The sequence below is a fragment of the Betta splendens genome, chromosome 7 (assembly GCF_900634795.4).
Source record: "Betta splendens chromosome 7, fBetSpl5.4, whole genome shotgun sequence".
NCBI classification, from domain to species: Eukaryota; Metazoa; Chordata; class Actinopteri; order Anabantiformes; family Osphronemidae; genus Betta; species Betta splendens.
In genome coordinates, this window is record NC_040887.2 from 5,856,075 (window position 1) to 5,872,907 (window position 16,833).

General features: G+C 49.1%; 1 protein-coding gene across 2 annotated transcripts in view; it reads left to right on the forward strand.

The window, feature by feature from the left end:
- rerea (arginine-glutamic acid dipeptide (RE) repeats a) overlaps window positions 1-16,833 on the forward strand; it is a 107,418-nt gene that overhangs the window by 12,708 nt on the left and 77,877 nt on the right. Inside the window, exon 2 of one of the 2 annotated variants that reach the window (XM_041071610.2) lies at window positions 9,904-9,953. The exons of the other annotated variant lie outside the window; for it this stretch is intronic. The gene's annotated coding sequence lies outside the window, so the exon portion shown is untranslated. The remainder of the gene's footprint in view (window positions 1-9,903; window positions 9,954-16,833) is intronic. 2 annotated transcript variants of the gene reach the window in all.

The following is a 16,833-nucleotide window of genomic DNA, read 5'->3' on the forward strand; positions in this document are numbered from 1 at the left end:
ACCTGACTTGACTGTGATTTGTGCTCTCAGCGACGGGCACCAGGTTACAAGCAGACATTTGATAGAAGCCTAATCGGTTTCACTTCTTTATTGAGGATCAAGACAGTTAAAGCCTCTGCAAATAAGTGCACGTCTAGCGGCCCTTCTCCATCTGTTTTCCCTCTCTCTCTGGTGCTCGGCGCTCCCCGCTGTCATCTCGCCTGGTCATTTACCTTCTCTCTCCACCCCTTCACCACACTTATCTCCCCTCTCTCTCTCTCTCTCTCTCTCTCTCTCTCTCTCTCTCTGTGTCTTCCTTGTGTTTCCTCATCCGCCCTCTCCCTATTCAATCAGGAGTGCACTTCAGCTTCTGTGTAAATATCACAATCACTGATGAGGAAAAAGTGCTGGCATCTCTGCGAGGGGATTAGAGGAGCCATTTTGTGAATCATTTATTAATGTGAATATCTTTTGTGAGCGGTCTCCTTTCAGGCTGTATGGATTGTTATACAGGCAAATAGAAATCTGCTTGCGAGATGCCTGAATTTTAATTGTATAGCTGTTAAATCTCTGCCGCGATTAATTTGTTTGCCTTTGTACATTTATTCGCAGCTGTTGTTTCTCTTCACAAAAGCGGCTCAGCGATTATTATTATTGCTAAAACAGTGCGGCTGAGCTCGACGTGAGCGCGGATGCGATCGATCCTGCCATTAATCCGAGATGCTCCGTTTCAGTTAGCGCGTGCAGCTTGCTGGCGTTTTCTCGCTGCCCTATGGTCGGTCCCTTTTGTTAGCCAGCCACATGGCTCTCTGCAGGGCTTGGTCTAATCAGCGCTAAATATGCAGCCGTAGCCCGTACCCTAATCAGCCAGAGCGTAATCATTGTCAACCAATTGCATTCCTCTTGACCTCCCAGATGGAGGTAAACTGCACAGCCTGTCCATAGCGCCGCCTCAATTACTGCAGCAGTAATGGTGATAAAGAAGACCACAGGCTCAAATGGAAATGGCTGATTGATGTGGACACACACGGCTCATAATTGGATTATAAGGATGTTAATGGTGTTAGGGGCGTCGTGGTGTAGTGGGACTCTAAACATTGAGCAGGTATTCAGTGATTTCTCCCCCTTGCTTTTTGGTGTGATGCGTCCTCGGGGGTCTCGGCACCCGGAGCCCGGCTCTCTCAAGGGCCGTGTGTTTAAAGTGAGCTGCGTGTGTGCGCCGCCCGTGACTGGCGCTCTTGTGCTCGTGACAGCTGCAGGGGTCAGAACAAAAAGCATTGTATTTCCACAGCAGCAGCAGCAGATCTCCTTGACCTCCCGCTCAACACACGCGCACTCGAATGCAATGAATCCGTGGAAGAATTACTGAGCATGTTGGTGTTTTTTGTGTCATAAAATGCTTTGGTGGCTCATCTATGGGCAGAAGGGAGAGCAGGACAAACCTCTCCTTGCTGTCAGATCGCTCTTCATTTCCTCCCGTTTCCAAACGGAGCGTGTTAAGAGCAGGCTGTAATTAATTGATTGTGGCGGCTCAGAGGGACCGTAGTGGAGTCCGGCAGCAGGTGCCGACTGGGCTTTCCAGCGCCCGGCCGCCGCTCCAAAGCCCGGCCCGCTTATCTCGGCCGAGTGAGCGGCGCCCCCCGCTGAGCGCTTGGCTCACGCCTGCTCCGGCTAAGTGGAATGGGGCTGAATGGCCGAGCCTGCGTGAGCGGCATGATGCCGACTAATGCCTGGAGGAGCGCCCTCCTCTCCTCTCCTCTCCTCTCCTCTCCTCTCCTCTCCTCTCCTCTCCTCTCCTCTCCTCTCCTCTCCTCTCCTCTCCTCTCCTCTCCTCTCCTCTCTTCTCCTCTCTTCTCCTCTCCTCTCCTCTCTTCTCCTCCTCTCCTCTTCTCCCTCTCTTCTCCTCCTCTCCTCTTCTCCTCCTCTCCTCTTCTCCTCCTCTCCTCTTCTCCTCCTCTCCTCTTCTCCTTCTCTTCTCCTCCTCTCTTCTCCTCCTCTCTTCTCCTCCTCTCCTCTCCTCTCCTCTCCTCTCCTCGCCTCTCCTCCTCCTCCTCTCCTCTCCTCTCCTCCTCTCCTCCTCTTCTCAGCTGCAGCTCAGCCAGGCCCGGCCAGTGGAGAGCAGAGCTGAGTGCCTCCTTTTCTGCTCCGACTCTGCTCTGTTTGGCAGTTTATTAAAGGGAACGCTAGCTCTCTTTTTTTATTTTTTTCTCTCGGCACCCGGGCGTTTGATTTCGACAGCAGCAGAAGCTGTCGTGGCAGATAAAAGGAAGGCAGCGGGCCCCAGAATTATGGTGCACACAGCATCTGTATTTACTGCGTCATTCTCTCTGCCTCCGACAACAAGACGGGAGGACGAGAGGAGGAGAAAATGGAGGACAGGCCGGCGCATTCATGTGTCTTTACATTGACATGTCTCATCAGGGAGAGAAGTGGACGGCGGAGCCATCAATCAGCCCTTTTCAATACGCCCGTCCATACGCTGTAATGTGCTCACATAAAGGCAGACAAAGGACAGCATTATTGCTGGTGTTGACATATTTTTATAAAGCTGCTATTCAGTGAGCTTTGTCAGATAGAGTCAAATAGTAGGGTGGTGTGTGGCGCCTGCTAAGATGTCAAGGAAGCAGTTTTGTTTCAGACTCGATAGGTTAATAAAACCCTTGTTTTGATTTCCGTTTTTTAAATTAGCAAGTAGCAAACAGGAGTCATCTTGTACAGTGTCATTGTGGGTCTAATTGATTCCTCAGATGTTTGTCACTTGCTTAATTGGATAATTGTTGATTGATTCTGATTTCCGTTTCCTTTTTAAAGGCTTTAGAAATTGTGTCTCCTTGAAAACAACTTAACAGAGAGGCCCGTTTCTCGACGGTATCGCTGACTAAAGCGGCGGGTCATGCCGATTTTGCCTCAGCATCTTTTCATTGAGCTTTAATTAACACAACAAGGATTCTGTGTCCTCTAGTGTCGCCTACTCTGAAAGCTTATACAGAGTCATTAGCCCAGCTTTGAGTAACTCTAAAGCAAGATGATACTACACATTCTGTTTACTGCTTTGGTGTGTGTGTGTGTGTGTAGATCAAGGATCAAGGCTGTTTCAGCTGCTTTGTGTTTCTCATTTTAATGCGTTCCATTGTAGTCTGCTGAAGCGGGGTGAACAGCGATTGAAGCAACCTGCTGTCTGTCTTCCTCGCGCGTCTCGATGCTCCAGCCTGTGGTGACAGGAAGACTAATGTATTCACGGTGCCGCCGCGGTGAGAGGCATTACTTTACCTTTGCTTAATTGAGGGGAAACTCCCCTGACACCTGCTTAGCACAGCACTAAGCTAGCAGAGCGGCCGCAGTCAACCCTAGGAGCCGAGGCCACTGAACCCTGACTGAGAAATAACACAACCCACGACCACCCAGGCGCCGCCGAGAGCAGGAATGATTTAATAATGTTGATGAGATATTACACTAACCCTTCCTCCACTGTCTCCCCCTCGCGCGCTCTTATTAGTTCTTACCTGGGGAGAGAGTAAGCCCTCGCTCGCTGCCTGAAGGTGTATTTAGATGAGGCTGCTAAATATTTCAGACCCTAAAGACAAAGTAAAAGACGAAGAAGCAAGAAGCAGAGCAAGAAGGGCAGGAAAATCAGTGCGCAGGGTTTTGACATGGATTCTGGAAGGTGGTTAAAGAGCAGAGTCAAGGGCAGTTAGGGCATACTTGTAATTGGCTGGCACCAGAATATAGCAGTGTGTGTGTGTGTAGTCGAGAGGCTCTTGAATACGCTAAAGCCAGACTGCATATCTTTGAAGGTGTTGATATGCTGCCATCGCCTTGCACTAGTCTGAATGTTGAGCTGAAATACAACAGACTGCTAGAGTCTTTTCTCGGGGCTCTACCTCCGCTGCGTTACAGACAAGGGGCCCCGTCGAAGAATCAGCGTGACAGCTTGACTGAGCCCCTGCCACGTTTTTAATTGTCCCGTGCCCCAGGGGCTGCTGGGAGCTGGGCTGGGCGGGGCCGAGCGCGCTCCCCGGTGGGAACGGCGAGCGGTGGGTGACAGAACGCCGGCGGTGTCAGGTGCGAGGAGCAGAGATGGAGAGGGAGCTGACAAGCAAACCGCGGGGAGCCAAGGAGTGAGACACCATTCACTGTGATGGAGGAGGAGAGAGCTTTATATTAGAGGAAGGCACACAGGCACTTTTCTCCCCGCTGATGCATATTATACAGCTGTTTTCTGCTGATCTATTAGCGCTAGAAATCTGTGCAAAAGGCACAGTGGGGCCTTTCTGTGACGTTTCTGTTGTGTTTGTGTCTATCATAAACTCTGTACCGATCCTTTAATAACCCTGTGCTTTGTACAGGTGCTATAGACAGTGGTAAAGCTGCAGAACGCTGCGTGGCTGCGCTTCCTGTCGCCGGCACACGCGTCGTCCAGCCAGTGACGCCGGGGTCAGGATCTCTGAAAATAGCCATAAGGGGATTGGGCTGCGCTGATAGCAAACCTGCTGTTTCCCTGAGATGTTATCCCACTGAAGAGTGGGCCCGGCTGCCGCGCTCCGCTCCAGATTGTTCCGCAGTACCTCACACAAAGATGGAGTGGGCACCATTATAGCGAAGCCCCCCGCGCACACGCCGGCATGGACGCGTGTGGTCGCCGCCGCTGCGTTCAGAGCGCCGCACGTACCCGCACACCATCCAACATGTGACGCGAGTGCAGAGAGCGGCACAGGGGTCAAAGGTGAGCGCCCGCCGCAGCTGATGGATCCCAACGCGCCCACTGTTTACCCACACGCCCCGACCCCCGCGGCGGCGCGGCCGAGAGCACGCCGCCATTTTGTAACACCTCAAGGAACACCCCCCCCCCCCTCTCTGTATGAGGAATAGATGAGGTGGTGCCATTAAGTGAATTTGCCGTTATTTCCCCAGGCTCTTCGCTGCAGGTGCAGAAGCTCGGCCGGCGCGGCAGCGGAGGATGACTGCCGACGCAGGCAGAGGCGGACGCGAGCGCCGCGCGCTCCACGCGCGCGATCGGCTTTCATGCGTCTGTGTAATTTATCAAATTGCTTGGGCATGTGATGAATGGGCCCCGAACTCGGAAGGAAAGAAGGCATTAGGTTTGCATTAGGTCGCTGTTACGCCCGTGTAAAAGCTCAGAATTTAATTACAGAAAATGGTAAACAGCGAATTCACGTTTTCTCAGACAATTATTCAGTCGCTGCTTAATTGCTTTGTAGTTTTACAGACTACACTTGAGCAGTTACACGACTGGAAGCAGCTTGTTAGACAAACACTGTTCAGTCCTATTACTTGGAGTCTACCCCAGTATATTTTAGGTGGCTAAGCTTAATGTTCTCTACATTTCCTTATAAATGCTGGCACTCACACACCCGTACTGTTGAAGAAGCAGCTTCTCTCTCGGTGATTTGTCACAGTTCCCCATTATATTACACGCCGCCTCTCCTTCACACTCCAGATCCCCCTCCTCTTCTTTCTCCCCCTCCCCCCCTCCCTCGCTCCCTAAATCATTTCTTTACATGTGTGGGGGTGCCCCCTCTCGCTGTGATTCTGATACTTCATAACGGCGGGAGGAAATTGAGCTGACCTTGAGGCTGCCGGGCTCCTTTCTAATGCTGATGTATGGGGCTGTGGGCGCGCACAGCCAGTAAGTGAGAGGCATGTTTTTATTTGCCAGGGAGCAGGGCCCACTGTCAGGACACATAACAAGGTTCATTTCTCGCCCACTCGAGCTAGCTAGCATGTCGGAAGGCTCGGTGTCAAGCATTCAAGTTCGCTAGGTCTGATTTACCTGCATTAGCCTTTGTCTGGTGGAATCGGTTGCATCATGCTGCCTGAAGGGCGGTGATGGAGTTAACCCTCCATACATTAGGCTTTAGGTGGGATTTAACGCAGTTGGCATCAGCACAGGACTGTTGTGGGCTAGTCTCTTTTTTGTGCATGATGTAGTCGCCGCGGTAACCTTGCATAACCCCACCTGTTATTGCCGTCAGTGCTTGTTCGGCGTGCATGGCCCACTTTCTCCTCCACAGCGCCGTGCTCATCAGCGCAATCAGCTTCCTCCTAACACAATCAGGCAGCTCTCAAATTACAGTCGTGATTGAGACCAAGTTGGTGACAGGAAAAGACAAGATGGCTCGCGATGATTAAAGCGCGAACGCTGTTAAAGGAGGTGGACACAATCAATTAATATCTGTAAAATATAATGCAATCAAAGCCCCGCAGTAAACGGCACATTGTGGCGCTTGGAGGATGCCTTTATGTAAGATGAAGCTGAACAATGTGTGTCTAAAAATGATCAAATGCTCATTATCATCATTAGTCAAAATATTCAGGTTTCAGATGACGGTGTAGCTTTTGTTGCAGGATTGATCTAATCTCCAGGCTTAACCCATGGTTCAAAGTAAATGCTGTTTTAAAGTATCATCGCCTAATTTGAAGTGATACTTTTCACACAGATGCTTTGTTTAACCGTGCGTCTGGAAGCAGACACTCGCAGGCGTCACGGCCTTCAATAGGAAGAGTCAAGTATCTACAATAAAATAGGACAATGGCGTAAATATTCCCGAATCGATTTGATTTGACTTCGTCACCATGGTTAAATTGTGATTAATATGGAGCTTTGTTTGTGCTGGTGGTGGCTGTGGTTGACATTAAGATGAGCGGAGGAAGCTTCCCAGCCCTGCCAATTCCGCTCACTTCTCATATGGCACCGCTCCACTTGTCTAACCCCACATTTGGATGCCGCTCTCTGAAAACAGGCAGGGACCCAATTCATTCACAGCTCATCCAACAACACATTGACTGTGCGCAAAATATGTTTTAGCAGCTTAACAGCGGCAGGCTAATCAATTGATCCAGATTTTGCCGTCCATTGATTCTGGCGCGTCCTGAGTCCAGACAATTACTGTGCATGTATGATAATGATATCATTAGCAGCTCATAGCCGATCTATTAGAGCTGGGAGAATGCTCCTAGAGGCCGTCCGGGCCGTGCATGGGAACATTTGCACTGCCAAATGCTGTGGAGAGCGGCGCAAATCTGCTTTGCAAATGCCTCGCTGTCACTCACCCCCCACCCCACCTCCCTCCCTCCCTCCCTCGCCAACAGTAACAGTAGCGCGGCGGAGAGGCAGGCGAGCCTGCTGGTGCTGCTGACTGGCGTTCTGTGTGTTGATGAATGTGCCGGCCTGACGGCTCAATGTGCTTACCTAATAGAAGCTGTTCTACTGTCACGCTGAGTTTCTCTCTCTCTCTCTCTCTCTCTCTCTCTCTCTCCCCCGCTCACCTCGCTCGTGTCGTTTTCCGAGGTAGTAAGGAGAGCGTTCCACTTGGCTTAACGCTGCAGCCTCCACACTCGGCTTCTCAAAGGTTAATGGAGCTGCCTAGCGATGCACACTAATCACCAGGTAATCGCGCTTTGTTTGGGTTGATGGTTGACTAAGGTCAGCCGTGGCAACCAGTGCAGCCATTTTGGATGGGGCAGTTGCTTTTGGCCGCTAAATATAGCTGCCAAGTTGACATTGAATGAACTCTATCCCCATCTTTCAGGTTCTAGCTTTGCAGATACATTTTTTTACATAATATTAGACTAGACGTCTCCTGCTACCAGCTGTTTACGTCCCTACAATCTTGACACCCGCCTCCTGACTTTGGAAACCCTAAAATCGGGCCGTAACAGACTAGGTTTGGTTTCTTTGGGCTTTGGAGGGGTTTAAAGTGGTTATCATCAGCCTGGTGCTACAATAGCGGCTCTTCTGTTGAAAATTGTGGACAGCCAGGGAAACCTGACAGACTAAAAGTCAGACTAAAGCATATGAGGAGCACTTGCCTTTGATGTGAGGCGGCCTCTGAAGGGCTGTGGTGGTCGGAGGGGAATGGAGCTTCGGTGCGGGATTTTGAGATTGTCACGTCAAAGAGGTTTCACTGGGACTAAGTGAATTTCTGCGTACGTGGTCTTATGCGTGTGCACATATTAGGAAGGAGGCTGGGCAGCTAAAAAGGGAAAGGCCAGGTTGTCGCTGCCATCACCCACATCACCCTATGGTGCTCGCATACAATAACCCTCAGCCTGCAGAGCACGGCCTCGATTAGAATATACGAACGGACGTTTCTAGGCCTGTGCAGCTCAAGGCTCCGATATGAACAGATTAAAATGGAGATTGGTTAGTCACAGACTTGTTTTGGAGGATTTTTAAATACCAAGAGACAGATGAATCCCAGTGTTTGGGCGCTTGACGGCTACGCCGTGTGTCAGCGGTCCTGAAGGGACGGCGACATCAGCGCGAGCCGCTCATACACGGATCTAATCCTGAGATTTGCTGCCATTTAATCTGTGGTTATGTCAGGCCTGTGATGCTGCAGTGCTGTCAAGCAGATGTCCCGCTCAGCCACCCAGGTTGGACTGCACCTGGTGACACACTGAGCACTTTATATAGCGACTGCTGTGTGAAGACAGGCATTAAAATGTCATAGTGCATCTAAGGAGGACAGACTAACCAAATGTTTGACTCAAATATCCACAATCATAAAATCTGCTTTGGTGTGTTTTGATCATGGAGTCACTATAAATATTACATTTCGCCTCCTTTTTTTTTTTTTTTGTATAACCTCCTTGCTGAGCCGTTGAGGAGTGCTGAGGCTGCATGGATAGAATGACTTTGATTCTATTCACTGCGCACCTGGTGTTTTCAGACCCGAGACTGAAGCCAACGTTTCGCCGCAGAATGCAGCCTGTGTTCAGGAGACACATTGCATCAAAAATAAATGAATAACATTTTGCATCTGGTTAATATCCACAGATGTCTCCTTGTTCGGCGCTGGCTTTTTCCCTGCAAAACATAATTAGTTAAGAAACCAGTCACACCCTCGCTGGAAGGAAAAAGGCACCGACGAAATCCTTCAGCGTCCCATTTAATTATTTTTTGTGCGTGCGGTTATTGTGTCTGTAAGGTGTCACTCATTTTTTTTTCATAGTATAAACAGTGATGTGACACAAAGGCGCCTTTTGTTTTGGTGAAATTTGCGGCCACTGAGAGAGAATCAGCAAATAAATTATCTGTGAAGAGCACAATTGTTTAAGAATCCCATTATTTGACCGAGTGAGGTGTTTCTCAGGATCAAGACGTGCATCTGTCTAATAATTAGTTACAGCGCACGAGTGCAGGCATGCATGCAGACTAGAGGTACGCGCCCACGTCCCCAGTGTGTGCGCTATTAAAATGCTTACATTAAAATGGGGCAGGTTGCTAATGTGTGTGTGTGTGTGTGTGCATGCGCATGCAGGGCGCGTTTCTAGGTGTTAAAGAGAGTAAACGCAGGAAATCTCTCGTGCGCGGATGCTGAATGTGAAATGTCAATGTTATTGAACAGGTGCTGCGAGGCAGAGCTGTGATGTTTTTATTTCCAAGCTCTTGTCGAGCGAGGCAGAGAAGAGAGGGCTCATGGGATAATGGGGGAGGTTCAGGAGTGGGGGACTGTGTGTGTGTGTGTGTGTGTGTGTGTGTGTGTGTGTGTGTGTGTGTGTGTGTTACAGTGTGTGTGTGTGTTACAGTGTGTGTGTGTTACAGTGTGTGTGTGTGTGTTACAGTGTGTGTGTGTGTGTTACAGTGTGTGTGTGTGTGTGTGTTACAGTGTGTGTGTGTTACAGTGTGTGTAGAGGTCCATTGAGGAGAATGAATACTGGCTTAGAATAAACGCTCACAGTCTCATCATAGAAAATGTTAACTGTTTTGTGAATGCTATTATTATTATATTTTTGGCGTGCCTTCATTTCTGTCAGTGGCTGCATTCACCACACAAAGCTAAACATAGATGCCGTTTTCATGCACCTCTGCTGTCAAGCTGTTATCACCTCTCTTGTACCATTTACACATCATTCATGTTTCCCCCGTCCTGTGTCTGTTTTTTTTTTTTCCGCCTGCAGTCTTCTTCTTCTGTGTGGTGGCCGTGAGCTGGGAGGTGAATGCAGTCAAGGTTAGTCCAGCTGTACCTAATGACAGCGCAGCGCTTCCCTCGCTCCAGCGCCGCCTCCTTCTCCCGGTTCCGACCCATGCGTGCGGCTCTGGTCCTGTTCTTTACCTGCCCTTGTTGCTCCAGGGCTCATTCCTCTCCATCATCGTCCTCACTCCTCACTGTGCTTCACCCCCCCCCCTCCTGCCGTCTCTCCCGCTACCTTCTGTGCTGCTGGAGAGAACAGCTCGAGCCTGTCACCACTCATTTGTCTCTCTGCTACTAAATCACTCACTCCAGCTCGTGTGCCCATGCTTTCTTTTCACATAGATTTGCGTCACCTGCTGTACGTGAAGCCAGTCCGCCTTTTTGCATCCTACAGTCATTCCGCTTTCTGTTTTTAACTCGCCGTTGAGATTTTAATTCCAGCGAAGGCATGTGAAAATGTGAAATTCGTCTTATCGGTCGCGCTTCCATCTCTGGCCGTGTTTTAAAAAGAGAGGCGAATATTGAATTTCCACAACAGCGGCAGACGATCCAGTCACAATATGGAGAGGGCTGCAGTTCAAAGCAGACTAGCAGGTTACTTAATGAGTTTGGTAATTGGCTTGCTGTGGCCTCTGCTCATCCCTTTCCTCCCGCTGCTGATGTGTACAGAAACAGAGCGCTGCAGCTTGTGGCTCGCTCCCTTTCCATCTTTCCCTCTGTCCATCACTCTTCCATGGCCTGAGCTAATGCTGCACCAACACTCCTCTGTCTCGTCCCTATCGTTGCTGTTATAAAGACAGTTATCAAGATGCACATTAGGTTTCTGTTGTGGCCAGGATTGAATATCAACAGCGTTACTCAATCTCCTATTCCCTCTTGTCATCCACTTTGTCCATATCTCTTACACAAGCACACAAATCCCTCTACCCCCCCCACACACACACACACACACACACACACACGCATGCATTTCCCAGAATATTTGCATTCAAACAAGCACATTTGCAGTATTTCCACTTCACCAATTCTGGGCTCTAATTCTCACTGTTGTGCACAACAGCATAATGAGAAATGCATTTCCATGCTCGGCTAATTTGCTGTATTAAATATGAAGAGGAGCGTGCTCGCCGTGTAATCGTAAGTGACACATAACATATTATCCTCAGGTTTCACTGCAGTATCTCCTCTCGCCGGTGACGGGGCGGTGGCGGCGGGTGTTTCGGTCTGATTCTTGTGACGGCACATCTGGCGTAAACACACTAAGTTATTGTTGGGGGAAAAAGAATCCAAAATGACCTTCATGGTTTTGCTTTAATTGAGAGGGATGTTGTTTCTAGTCTGAAGTGTTTGTTGTTTTGTTTGTGTGTAAAAAGGTTTAGAGTCTTTGGGGAGCTACAGTGGTGAGGCTAAGCTAATATATATTCTGCCTAATGAGCAAGCTTCCCACCTTCCTACCTATTCCCATTAATTTCCATTTTGTACCGTTAAAAAAGCCATAAATAAACCCTGCATGCATTAGTGAATGTAGATGTCTCCAGTTGCAAAACTGCTGCCAAGCTTTTTATCTACTCCCACAGTGGAATGGTTGATTCTGAGCGCTGCAGGGGTTGGAAGGCCAAAGCACAGCTAAGTGGCTCCTCTTGACCTCAGCACTGATCTCCAAACTGTCTGCTCCGACGGCGCACACACTGATTTCCACCCGTTCCCCTGCACCAAAACAGTCTAATCTCCCAACGCAGCCTGGACGCTCGGCGCTGTCTGTGTGAATGACACACCGTTTCCTCACCGCGCCGGGCGCATCTGCCTTCCAGATTACTGCTCTCCGCCTTTATTAACGCCAAACGGGGGAAGAAAGGGAGCGCGAGGCAGACGAATACAAGATGTGAGAAATTAGCCTGAATAATTTGAAGATCTTGTTCCCCTCACCTCAGACGAATGTGCTTATTCCAGTTATCGCTCTCTATCTGTAAACTAGATGGCTGAATCATTAGCTCGCACACTGAGAGCAGCCAAGTGTGACCAGCGAAGAATAATTGATCTCTGAATGAGCATCGGTACTGAAGGGAGAGAAGCTACAACTCTTTGGGCCATTGCACCATATTGAGCATCTTAATATGCATGTCATGAATAATCGAGTGTGGAGTTAATTTTTTTTTTTTTTTTTTTTTTTTTTGTCGTCTTACACATTACAAGCCTCTGTTCTGCCTCCCCCACCTCCTCCTCCAGCACAGCAACAGCCCTGAGCTGCACCTCCTCCCGCTGTCCATCGGGGGGCAGTCTAGGGAGGTGGGAGCCATGTGCTCGGTGTGAAATGGAGCAGTCGCTGGTTATCTGAGCAGATTAGCTTGGAGACAGTAAACCGCACAGGAATCACACACCCCAACCGCCACACTCTCTTTTGCTTTCATGAGCAAATGGACACCATTTCCTCTGCAGACTGTTGATCACATCACTTTTTTTTCTGTCTGAACCCAGAGTTAAGCATCAGACGGCACGAACTGTTTGTTTATCTTGCTGCGTCTTTGTTCACAAAAGGATTTGCCTGAAATGTAAACTTCCTCCTTTGCACCGCGGCCTGCGCTCGGCCCCGGCGGCCCTTTTTTTAGAAGTACGGCCTCATTCCTCGGAGCCCGTGCTCGGTGCAGCCGCGTCGGGCTGAACTGCTCTTTTATTCAGATGAATGAGGCCCTGTTTCGCCTGCAGAATCAGTGCAGACAGTTGATGCGAGCTCTTGAAGAATGTCGGTGGAAAATCAGGGGCTCGGTTAAATAGCGTCGAAGGTGTTCCACAGACGCGCGTCTGTTTGTCTGTTTCTCTTTCTATGTACGTGGCTTCATGGCCACGCAGATGGTTTATCTTTTTTTTTTCCTGTTTCATAAGCACTTCATACTTGTTCCCTTTTGCCTTGGCTTCTTTATCATTTTCAGCAAGCTGTGACAATGAAAACTGTAGTGTGTGTGTGTGTGTGTGTGTGTGTGTGTGTGTGTGTGTGTGTGTGTGTGTGTGTGTGTGTGTGTGTGTGTGTGTGTGTGTGTAATCAGATATAGTGTACAGACAGACGTCATGCGTCTCAGTGAGGGAACTTGGCTACATAATAAGTCTACACAACTCTCTACATCCAAAATCTGCCAGACGTATTGACTTGAGCTGATGCGTTGGCCTGTCGGACGGTAGCATATGTTTCCCATCATTTTCATGCTCATCAAAACTCTGTGACCCCTCGTGTTCTGGGGAGTCGGGGGCATCGTCATCCATCTCTGTTAGCTCTGAGCCTCCCATCTGTGAAAGGCATCGGGTTCTGCTGCGTTGCCCGTCACTGGAGGAAGAGGAGCTCCTCTCCTTCACGGCGTGGCCGTCGCTCGACCTCGCGCTGGTCCACGTCCGTGTACTTCCTGTCCAGAACCTGTCCAGCACCTGCTGAGCTCGGGCCCAATGTGTGCTCTCCACTCATTTATGTGAGGTTCTACTTTTAACTTCGCTGCAAGTCTCCAAATGAGTAATCAGGTTGAGGTATATTTTAAGGCTTCCAGGGGAAACGCTGTGCTTCTGACTAACATTTGATCGCGCTGTTTGCCAGGCGGTAGCTGCCACCATCTGGAATAAAACTAACTTACATTCATTTTTCTTTTTTTTTTTTCCACAAGGTATAGTGTCACCAAATGGCTGCTACAAGCCAGTTCCCCTCTCTTGAGTGGCTTGTGTAGCTTGGCAGAGAGCGCAGACATATGCAGCCTACAAGTATCTCGCTTTTTCGGCTGCACGGCGACTGCCAACTGTGACTGAATAGCTATGTAAACAAGTTGGAGGCTAGACCTTGCACTGATTGCCTAAAGTGAAATACCATTCTCTGGGTTCCTTCACATTCTCGCAGTTGTGTTAATGATTGTAAATAAAAGGCTGCTAGATAGCAGGTTACTTAGTCTGCTCCCACTGCCTCCATTGAACATTCTGATTCAGCCTTTTGTCCAGTTTTGTATATAGTAAAAGTCCTCTCTACCGCCGTTAAAGGTATTTGTTTCACTTAATGAGGTTTTACTCTGCCTGGAAGCGTTTCTTTAAGGTAAAGTAGTAGTTGCAGTACCTTGAATCTTCATATCCACAAGCGTGTAGTTAACCATATTTAGTTGAGCAATTTCCTTGAGTTACTTTGTTGGGAGATTGGAGAGGATTTTTTTATTGCTCCCAACCCCTTCCAGGCAGAGTCTCTGTTTTAATTAGTCGTGTAAGGCCCTATTTTCCCTTTGGATTTTCCCGACTTGTAAAGAGCTCTCTTAAGGATCTATGAAGGCTAAAAGGGGCGATACACGATTTGAAGTCAGCTTTTTTTGCTTTCCTGTCAGCAGAGGGGGGGGGGGGGCTGTCGGCACTCCCTGTCAGTATGAGGAACAGTAACTTCCAGCAGCAGTCACACGCTCTTTGTTCTTTATAGATACAGGAACGTCTCTGCCTTCGAGCCCCATCTGGAAAAGCGCCGTTGGAGTTTGGAGCCGCGCCTGTTGATGGTACCTGCCTGGGAACGGCAGCGCGGCCTCAGGTTTAATCTAGCACGTCCGTTTTCCCTCTCTGTGTTATGTTTTGGCAGCGGGGAAGTTAGCTTGTTACACTGCAGAGATTTAGTCATGTGTTAAAGTGGAGCTTCTGAAGTCCACCCCCACCACCGCCACCACCGAACCCTCCTCTTGTTTTACAAGTCTGTTTTCTTCTCCCGATCCCTTTTTTCCTTCAACTTGTCTGCTCATCCCTGGTGAATGTATTAAATGAAGTTACTAGATATGAGTGCTTAAGAGGCCAGGGCCTTTGAGGCTTGCCAAGTCTCTCGCAGGCTTGGCTCAGTCATCCATGTCACTTTTTTTTTGTTGTTTCAGCTTCTGGCTGACTTATTTGTGTTGCACTTTCTCTCTCGCTCGCCCGCCCGCTCGCTCTGTTTGCTGCCTGTGAGTGGCTTGTTTTCCTTCAGCACGGAGAAATCAGGCTAAAGCAAACAGTGTGTGTCAGCCACAGCTTTTGTTAAGTATTCATTTTTAATGAGAGTAAGTGGCTACAGAATCCTATAAACCATAAATGGAGTAGTCAGACAGAAAGGAGCAGGGATGGGGGGGGGTGCACGTTGGCCTTTAAGTCAGTGGCAGCTTTTTTTGTTTAGTAACACTTGTACTAATTATGTTTGATGGGGATAAGGAAAACATATTTTAAAGTGGTAGTTAGTGTAGCTTTATTGTGCCGTTCCCTCCCCCCTCTCGCACGTCCCCTCTGGTTTTGTTAGCTTTTACAGAGAATTGTTCTGCTTTTAATAATCCTTCGGAAAAAGCGCGTTGGAGGAAAGTGCCATTTCTCCCGCTCTCCGGCGGCACACGTTAGATTTCATTTTCCTTTGAATCCACCAAACACCGAGTAACCAGTTTTTGTTCTGCGGGGATCGAACGCGCCGCCGCTGTAGAAGGGGGTGCTCAGGGAAAAGGTATTGTGATGGGGCTTTTTGAATGCTGAACAGAATTGAATAGACGCAGTCAGCTTCCCAGATACATGCTTAGGCCTGTAGAATGTGGAGTGCTTTGCTTGTAACTGCACCGGTTGTCTCCTTTCATTATCGGTTAATGGTGCCCAACTTGACAGAGCCATGTGATAAACAGAGGAGCTGTGAAATCCTGGAGGTGGAGTTCTCCTCTGCCTGATAATGGGATCTCATCTTCCAGGGAGGGGAGCCTGTCTCGCCAGCCAATCCAGCTTTGCTGAGCCCTGCCTTCACACAGGATTCACTGCACTCACCCTTCACTGCTGTCTTGGGCCCAGTTAAGCCTGACAAACCTACCGAGGGGTGACATTTGCTTGGTTCCTCTTCCTAAATATCGTTGTATTCCTTTTAGGCTGTGATGGCGCATCCGAGATATGAAGACGCGCATTTCCTCCTCCTTATCGTCTTCGATCTTACTGTTTGTGCAGCAGAAATCAAGCGGGGGCCGCGTGCATGTGCACAGCCTTCAGCCCTTGACCGTGATGGGGGATGAGCTGTGGCCGCCGTGGTGTTAAGTTACTACGGGGACTTTTGGCGAGCGCTGCCTCGGGAGCTGGAAACGGTTTTACCACCACGCCGTTGCACATCAGAACCCCCCACCACCACCACCACCACCACCACCACCACCCCCCGCTGCTGGAACGACCGGTGTGGTTTGTAGCACAGTAAAGGACCCCCTCAACCCTCAACTCGATTTCTATTGATCTTTACCGCCCGTGTCTCCTGGTGCCTGTGTGAGACTCCGGTGCAAAACGTCCAGACTATTTGCTTTACTTAATTGGATTTTGACAGTGATCAAATAACATGTTTAAGACAATGTAAATGTGTCAAACTAGTGGCTCAGTAGAATGAAAACCATCTTATTAATTTACAGCTAAACGCACTCCGTCTTTGCTTGGTGCGCGGGGAACCTTTTCATTAGCGGCAGCAAGATAAAGACAAAACAAATGTTATTGTGTGTTTTCCACGGGAAAACGAGCACGGAGATCTGCGTAAACAGCGCGGATCAGATTGTGTGTGACGCGCATGGCAACTATTAGAATCAGAAATGCTGCTAATGGACTATTCACATGATCATGTCTTGCTTGTTTCTGCCTTTTAATGGGCGGGGTGACTAATTAATTCATTATCCAAAAATGCAAATGAGCTCCACGAGCTCCAGCAGCATCCAGTCGCCCCCTCTCTGGTGTGTTTTTCCAGCAGATGTATGTTCCAGTGTGCTCTGATTATGAATTAGCGACCTGTCCTCTCAGTAACAGCGTCACTGTGTTTGTGTTTCTTCCACCATTGTGCCGTGTTGCCGTCGCGCAGAGCAGTGCAGCCCATTAAGCCATTACGGAGACACTACTCCTCTCACCACGGCGCGCTCGCTCGCTCGCTCGCTCGCGCTCGCATTGTCTCGCG